Source organism: Oncorhynchus gorbuscha, linkage group LG04 (genome assembly GCF_021184085.1).
Source record: "Oncorhynchus gorbuscha isolate QuinsamMale2020 ecotype Even-year linkage group LG04, OgorEven_v1.0, whole genome shotgun sequence".
Taxonomy (NCBI): domain Eukaryota; kingdom Metazoa; phylum Chordata; class Actinopteri; order Salmoniformes; family Salmonidae; genus Oncorhynchus; species Oncorhynchus gorbuscha.
Genome location: NC_060176.1, coordinates 32,814,993 through 32,824,684, shown reverse-complemented (window position 1 = coordinate 32,824,684; position 9,692 = coordinate 32,814,993).

The following is a 9,692-nucleotide window of genomic DNA, read 5'->3' as shown; positions in this document are numbered from 1 at the left end:
GTACTGTGACAGTGACACATTTTTTGTTGTTTTGGGTCTGTACTCCAGCACTTTGAATTTTATGACTGAGGTTAAAGTGCAGACTGTCACCTTTAATTAAGCCATATTGGGTGAACCGTTTAGAAATTACAGCACTTTTTTACATAGTCCCCCAATTTTAGGGGACCAAAAGTATTGGGGAAAATTCACTTATGTGTATTAAAGTAGTAAAAAGTTAAGTATTTGGTCTCATATTCATAGCAAGCAATGACTACATCAAGCTTGTGACTCTACACAATTGTTGGATGCATTTGCTGTTTGTTTTTGGTGGTGTTTCAGATGATTTTGTGTCCAACAGAAATGAAGGGTAAATAAGTAGTGTCATTTGAGTCACTTTAATTGTAAATAAGAATAAAATATGTTTCTGAATACTAATACATTAAATGTGGATGCTACCATGATTACAGATACTCCTGAATGAATCATGAATAATTATGAGTGAGAAAGTTGGAGGCAAAAATATCATACCCACCCATCACATTCGCAGTGGATCAGAAGTTTACATACACTCAATTAGTATTTTGCCTTTAAATTGTTTAACTTAGGTCAAACGTTTTGGGTAGCCTTCCACAAGCTTCCCACAATAAGTTGGGTGAATTACGACCCATTCCTCCTGACAAGGATGGTGTAACTGAGTCAGGTGTGTAAGGCCTCCTTATGAGCACACGCTTTTTCAGTTCTTCACAAATTTTCTGCAGGTTTGAGGTCAGGGCTTTGTGATGGCCACTCCAATACTTTGACTTTGTTGTCCTTAAGCCATTTTGCCACAACTTTGGAAGTATGCTTGCGTGCATCATCCATTTGGAAGACCCATTTGCGATCAAGCTTTAACTTCCTGACAGATGTCTTGAGATGTTGCTTCAATATATCCACATAATTTACCTTGCTCATGTTGCCATCTATTTTGTGAAGCGCACGAGTCCCTCCTGCAGCAAAGCACCCCCACAACATGATTCTGCCACCCCCATGCTTCATGTTTGAGATGGTGTTCTTCGGCTTGCAAGCGTCCCCCCTTTTCCTCCAAACGTAACAATGGTCATTATGGCCAAACATTCTATTTTTGTTTCATCATACTAGAGAACATTTCTATAAAAAGTACAATATTTGTCCTCAGTGCAGTTATAAACCGTAGTCTGGCTTTTTTATGGTGGTTTTGGAGCAGTGGCTTCTTCCTTGCTGAGTGACCTTTCAGGTAATGTCAATATAGGACTCATTTTACTGTGGATACAGATACTTTTGTACCTGTTTCCTCCAGCATCTTCACAAGGTCATTTGCTGTTGTTCTGGGATTGATTTGCACTTTTCGCGCCAAAGTACATTCATCTCTCGGAGACAGAACGCGTCTCCTTTCTGAGCGGTATGATGGCTGCATGGTAATAATAATATAATAATAATATATGCCATTTAGCAGACGCTTTTATCCAAAGCGACTTACAGTCATGTGTGCATACATTCTACGTATGGGTGGTCCCCGGGATATGGTCCCATGGTGTTTATACTTGTGTACTATTGTTTGTACAGATGAACGTGGTACCTTCAGGCAGTTGGAAATTGCTTCCAAGGATGAACCAGGTCTTGGCTGATTTATTTTAATTTCAATGCAAGAGGCACTGAGTTTGACAGTAGGCCTTAATACATCCATAGGTACACTTCCAATTGACTCAAATGATGTCAATTAGCCTATGAGAAGCTTCTAAAGCCATGACATAATTTTCTGGAATTTTCCAAGCTGTTTAAAGGCACAGTCAACTTAGTGTATGTAAACGTCTGACTCTCTGGAATTGTGATACCATGAATTGTAAGTGAAATAATCTGTCTATAAACAATTGTTGGAAATATTACTTGTGCCATGCACAAAGTAGATGTCCTAACCGACTTGACAAAACTATAGTTTGTTAACAAGAAATTTGTGGAGTGGTTGAAAAGCAAGTTTTAATGACTCCAACATAAGTGTATGTAAACTTCCGACTTCAACTGTAAACACTTCCATACATTTTTTCAACGGGTACCAGGGGACCTTCAGATGAGTGCTGTGAGGCACTGGGCGTCCGAGAGCAAAACAACGTAGGTATGTAACTTTCATCAAATTCTCCTCCATTTCACATGTTCCTAAATAGGGTGTAGTAAGCTCACTAAACAAATTGTGGAGGAAAGGTTTAGAACTTAAGTTGTAATATTTTACACAGAATGTTATCAGTGCAAGATCAAATTAAACAAAAATATTTTCTGCAATGGTATTTTCCGGCTTTATTATAAAATAAAATGCACTGAGGAGACTATACATTTCTTTGATTATCCATTCTGCCGATGTCGTCTGAAACAAAAGATTGTCTATTATATTGACAAGATATTCCAGCGACTGCTTTCACAATGGAAATACATGTCCTCAAGATGGAAGGCAGGTGGGAGGAGGCGAGATCAGGTAAGACCACACTAGCCAATGACAGGACAGATACACATGTTAACAACAGGCCATAGAGATAGAGGACTCATCTTTGTCTGTGCTATTATAGCAACTGTCAAAGCATGGGCAGCGTCATTGAGGCTCTCCATTTTAAAATAGCTAATTTTCTTCTTAAATGGCTGATTTGCTCCCAAGTCATAGTAATCTCCACGCAGTTGACTACTTTTAAATGGTGGAAGCCCTCAATGGCTATGTCCATGCTAAAAACGGGTTATATCCATGATGAGTTATCTATCTCAGTGACAACTCTGATATATATATATATATATTTTCGAAGTTCCCAAAATGACGCGAGTCCACTTATATCAGTGCATTCTTAAGCACCTAAGATTACAAAACTTCTATTCAATCAAATAAGCCTCACGTAGGTAATACCTATTCAATGTTTGTTGACCAAATTCAATACTCTCTTGTTGACCTCCATACAAAAATTCATTACTTCGTGTGCTTAATTTTGTGGACAGATTTTGGGCAGAGTAAAACGTTTCGCTTTGCCTCTTCCTCTCTGCTGAAACTCCTATGCTAATATTGGTTGCGTTCCCAATATGCGTTGCCCTGCTCAGACGTTGTATGCATCATCAATGGTTGCGTGCCATGTCATCAACTGTGTCATCGACTGACAGATTGCTTAAACATAATGAGTCGGCCCGAGAATTGAACCCTGTGGCACCCCCATAGAGACTGGCATTCCAAAGGTGAGGGGCAGTAGTGGAAAAGGTCCTGTCGCCCATGGTGCGAACCCTGGTCTTTGGGACCAATTTTCAAAGCGTGGAAATAAATATGATGAAAATTCCAGAAATATATATTTTACCTTAAATGTAATTTTCTAGCTCAAATGTACTGAACAAAAATATAAATGCAACATGCAACAATTTATGAATTCCTATAAGCAAATCAGTCAGTTTAAATAAATTCATTAGGCCCTAATCTATGGATTTCACATGACTGGGCAGGGGTGCAGCCATGGGTGGGCCTCAGATGGCATAGGCCCACCCACTTGGGGCCCAGGCCCAGCCAATCAGAATTAGTTTTCCCCCACAAAAGGGCTTTAATGAAGACAGAAATACTCCTCAGTTTCATCAGCTGTCCGGGTGGCTGGTCTCAGACGATCCCAAGAAGAAGCCAGATGTGGAAGTCCTGGGCTGGAGTCGTTACACCTGGCCTGCGGTTGTGAGGCCAGTTAGATGTACTGCCATATTCTCTAAAATGACGTTGGAGGCAGCTTTTGGTAGAGAAATTAACAATTCAATTTTGTTGGACCATTTTGCATTCTCGTTCCCATTGTTGTGATAAGAGCAAGCACGTGCCTGCTCGCACACGGAATTGTATCACTTGAGTACAACAAAATTGAATAGAATGTTGTGGATAAAGTTAGGAATTATACAATTTAATATGTAAAACATCTAAAGACCAGCGTCACTATACTGAGAGCTTTGCAGTTTCTAAAAGGCAAAGCTGATCCTAGTACAGATCTCCCACTCTGAGACACTTTGTGGATACACGTGCCTTGAGTCCAGAGGCCTGGCTGGGAGTCTTCTTCCTTCACACTGAGACCAAGACACTGACATTGTTGCTTTGAATCAAGATGTTTCTCTGCTCTATCTTGACTCGTTTATTGAACGTTTACGTTTTTTTGAAGCCTTTGTTAATTTTTATCCGTGGCCCGTATACTGCAGAATGAGCAATGAAGAAGTCTTGCTGGTGCAGTTAGTTTTGCTAACTGGGTGTTGAACGTCGAGACCATGGCAAGAGAACAATAGGCCTACCAGATATTATTATATTATTATTATAAGCTGTTAAAACACAGATCACACAAATAACCTCTAATTCACCCAAACCTCATGCGGAATTGAGATTCACTGATTTATTGTTGTTTCTAATCCATATACTCCCAGTCGATGTGCAAGTAAATAAGAAATTCCCTCGACCACTCCCACAAATTGGGGGAAACAAACATTCTTTCCCATTCATCCCCATTGTAAAAGAGCCAATTTCTTTGTCGATTTTTTTGTTTTGTTACACAGAACAAAACATGCCGAAAAGTTGTTGTTCAATGTACATGTAACCAGGTCAAAACTCCTGACCTATGGATCGCAATGCTTCCACGTAGGGAAATAGAGCCCGCGAGAAGAGACATGTGGCTTCAAGCTATTCAACGTGGGAGAGTGGGAAATGTAGGGACCCTGTGTCCAAATAGGCTTTGTGTGTAGAAAACATTTCATCACAGGTAAGACATTTAACTTGTTTACTATAGTCCATGTGTAACTCCATTCACCACTTGTAGCTGTATAGTCTATTTTTTGTGTTGGTCTTGGTTAGCTTAATGTTCCGGTCGTTCAATATTTAGCAGCCACGTGAAAAGTGGCATGAAAAGTGGCACGAGGGAAGCCCTACAATATTACATGTTTTTAGTGAGTAGTGAGAACGGTCTGGGGCAGGCAATGTTTAAAAGGAATCTTTAAACATGTTGTACTTTTCTTAAATGTAGTTTTGTAATTGACTAAAACAAGCAGACAATAAGGAAATTGAGTTTAATTAAAAAGGGTCACATTTTTGCTGTGAGCCAATGGGGTAATCTAGGTAAGCACAGAACCGATCTACTACCAACTGGAACTATGAGCCTAATTGTATCAGGTTGTTGTTCAGCATTGACAATTGTTAGTGAGTGGACTATCCTGGTGGTTAAATCAATACAAATTAAATTAAAATTTCCTCCCAAACCTCATCTACTGTATAAAAAAATCACTTTATTTTTTACAAACTGTGCCTGATGGGAAAGATCTGTAAGTTTAGTGTTCTGTAAAAAAGTTATCTGACATTATCTTCCTTTACCAAATGACCACAACATCTTTACAACATTTTGGCAAGAGACAACAGTAATTTTGCAGGAATAATAATTTTAACAAAACAACAAGAGTGGTGGAAATATAATACCTCTTTCACATGCAGTCACTGGGTCAGACTTGAATGGTCTTGCTGTTCAGCTTGAACATGTTTGGATGTCTTCTCTCACGGTCACTCAGGTTAGGTGTTTTGGTCTTTGATCATATTTTCTTCTTAACCAGATAAGGAAGAAATAATGTTATCAACTCTTGAGTACACTAAAAACAAAATCCATGTATTTTCGTCTGATTGTTAAAATCATTCAAAATAAATTCTGGTATGCAGTCCACCATATGGCCACTTTGGACAAGTTCGGTAACATTCGGGATAAACACACACTCCATTTCCATCCTGATCCACACTCCATTTCCATCCACTCCATTTCCATCCATCCCATCTCCTGATCAGTAACAGATATTGGACCAACCTGTCTATCAAAATGAAACAATTTGACTTTTACGGATTGATGGTTGTTTCTGAGCCTGATTGTACCAGGTTGCAGTTTAACATCACTAAAAGTAGGCTATTTCCATCAGATGTATCATATTACACACATCCGCAGTAGCACATTTATTGACACATCTGGATCTATTCCTAAATGTGACAATTCAGTTGATGTTTTATTATGAAATGGTTTCAATTTTACTTAGCTGCTGTTGATTAATCCATCTGTTTTCTTTCTGCCACTTACCTTATCACCAACTTCTCTCTCCCTGTAGTCGTCTGACAGAAACCCACCTGGGAGGTCGAACTAGACTGGTGAGTTGGGTACGACTGGTGCTTTCTCAAAACTGGGATCGAAACTGGTGATATCTGACACCCCCCTGGCCCCTAGGACTTCTAATTGCTACTTTTTACCGTTACTCTAATTTGCATTTCACTCATAAAATGTAGACTAGACTTGTTCCTCCAACTAGCTATTTCAGTTTATACAGTTTAGACAGAGTATCAACATCAGAAATATAAGCCATTTGCCACACACACAACCTATGCACAAAATGAAATGCCCTTTTATATTGTTATAATTTTTGAAAATTATGTGGAATTATATGTATCTCTGATCAGTGCATTGGACCTTTAACTCATGCAAAGTCAATCTGGATCATGGACCATACACAGCCAGTGGAGGTCAGTATGGTATCATCGACTAAAACTGAAGGCTGCAAGGAAGCTTCAGTTGATAGGTCGACACCATGACAAATGGATGGAAAGTAGCATAGGCCTATGGCTTTACGGGCAACCTAACAATCACCAGTTGATCGTAAATACATTTATCTTCCTTATTATGTTGTTTCGCCATCATTCCTTGTACAGTATAAAGCCTTAGCCATACAAAACTACCACTCTCTACTGTTACAACCTGTGAGTATTTAATGGAAATACTTTAGCTGTATGAGGCCAAACATGACTGTATCACTATCAATGTTTACAATAAATTATGTATATATATCAGAAGTTTATACATCTTCATAATAACATTTTAAACAAAAACACTTAACAAAAGGCAATAGATTAAGGGGGTGTGGACGTACAATTGAAGTCGGAAGTTTACATACACCTTAGCCAAATACATTTAAACTCAGTTTTTCACAATTCCTGACATTTAATCCAAGTAACAATTCCCTGTCTTAGGTCAACAATAAATTGGGTGAATTTCAGCAAAGAAAAGGAAGAGAGAGACACAGGTGAGCCAAACATTTCCTAGTGTCTTCTTTGTTGTCGGATCGAGGTGCTTATCATACTCACTCCGGTTCTTCTAAGGTCTAGGCGTACCCTCTGCATGTCTGCCCAAGTGTCCGAGTGACTGGTGGAACAGGTGGGACCAATTCCTGGTGCCAAATGGTTGCAGCACCTGGAGTGGGTAATATTGGCTTTGAATCACCAGCCCCAGTTGGTGCCTGTAGAGCTGTCCATGGTGCTGACTCACCTTGGCCTCTCTAGCATCTTGAGCTGACCAAGGTCCTGCTTCTTCGTTGAAGCTAGGGTTGCAAAGGGTCCAAACTTTCCGGTAAATTTTCTGAGATATTCCATAGGAAGTTAAGTCCGAGAGTTTTGCTTAAATTCATCAAAAAAGTTAGCTTATAACAGTGAACCTTTTTTTGTGGGATACACAATGCTAGGTCTTGTGGCATATTTTGTTCAAACTATCCCCAATTCAATGGAATTGCAACCCTCTGCATGCACAGTGCATTCTTCCATCACATGTGCAGTGCACTCTTCCATCACATGTACAGTTGATTCTCAAAATCTTGCACACTAATGAGATGCTATTGAGCCCACACTACTACACTGCCTGAGCCAAGAACTACATGCTTTCTGGTTTTGATGACAATACTGGGTGGGGTGAATATATTTTATATGTCAGACATCATTTTTTGTTAACTAGTAAATAGTAGCCTACAGAAAAGTGTGTTTAATTTCCTTGGGGTAGGGGGCAGTATTTTCACGTCCGGATGAAAAGCGTGACAAGAGTAAATTGCCTGCTACTCAGGCCCAGATGCAAAGATATGCATATTAGTTGATTTGGATAGAAAACACTCTGATGTTTCTAAAACAGTTTGAATGATGTCTGTGAGTATAATAGAACTCATATGGCAGGCAAAAACCTGAGAAGAAATTCCAACCAGGAAGTGGGAAATCTGAGGTTTGTAGGTTAAGTCTTAGCCTATCCAATATACAGTGTCTATGGGGTCATATTGTACTTCCGGAGGCTTCCACTAGATGTCAACAGTCTTTAGAACCTTGTTTCAGGCTTCTACTGTGAAGTGGGAGAGAATGAGAGCTGATTGAGTCATGGGTCTGCCAGAAGGCCATGTGCTCAGTCTGGCGCGCGCTCCGTTCCCTTTCATTTCTAAAGACAAAGGAATTCTCCGGTTGAAACATTTATTGAAGATTCATGATAAAAACATCCTAAAGATTGATTATATACATAATTTGAAATGTTTCTACGAATTGTAATGGAACCTTTTTGACTTTGTCTGGACCTAGTGCCTGCGCATTTGGATTAATGTCCTAAATGCGCAAACAAAAAGGAAGTATTTTGACATAAAGATGAACTTTATTGAACAAATCAAACATTTATTGTGGAACTGAGATTCCTGGGAGTGCATTCTGATGAAGATCATCAAAGGTAAGTGAATATTTATAATGCTATTTCGGACTTTTGTTGACCCCATAACATGGCGGGTATCTGTATTGCTTGTTTTGGTCTCTGAGCGCTGTACTCAGATTATTCCATGGTGTGCTTTTTCCGTAAAGCTTTTATAAAATCTGACACAGGGTTTGCATTAACTTCTTATGGTATAGGGGACAGCATTTTCACTTTTGGATAAATAGCATGCCCAATTTCAACTTCCTGCTACTCATGCCAAGAATAAATAAATGTAAATGTTTGGGGAGTCTCCCACATACCTTTTGGCGAACACCAAACATGTTTGCTTATTTTTGTCTTTAAAACTTCTTAAGGTATAGGGGGCAGCATTTTTGCTTTTGCATAAATAGCCAGGAATATAAGATATGCATATTATTAGTAGATTTGGATAGAAAACACTCTGAAGTTTCTAAAACGGTTTGAATCATGTCTGTGAGTATAACAGAACTTATGTAGCAGGCAAAACCCCGAGGACTAACCGTTCAGAATGTATTTTTTTGAGGTCTCTGTCTGTTCAGTGTGTTCTCATTGGGAAACGATATTTCTTAGGCACTTGTTTTCAGTTCCTACCGCTTCCACTGGATAATAGTCACCAGTCTTTGGAATTTGGTTAAGGTTATTCCTTTGTGCAATGAAGAAGTATGGCCATGGAGAAAATGGATAGCACTGTTGAGAGTTGCGCAAGACTTGAAAAGTAGCGTTAGTTTCCTCTCGTCCTCTATTGACAACAGATAGACCAGTCTTCAATTTCATCGATTATTAACGTTTAAAAGTACTTTTTAGAATTTTTAGAACACACTCAAGAACCTCCAGAAGCTAACCAGCTAACTAGCTACAAGCTATTTAGTCATTGTTAGCCACTGCTAACTGTTTTTAACCTGGATAACACTCGCCAGTCCAGCTTCCCTGCCCCATCCACCGCTGCCCCACTGGACACTGATCATTTGGCTACATAGCTGATGCATGCTAGACTGTCCATTAATCACGGTACTCCATTCTGCTTGTTTATGTTTTATGTCGGCCCCAGCCGCACTCAGGCTCTGTGTGTAGTTAATCCGACCCTCCCTGCCTAGCCTACGCCATTTTACCTGCTGTTGTTGTGCTAGCTGATTAGCTGTTGTTGTCTCACCTATTGTTTTAGCTACTGTTTTAGCT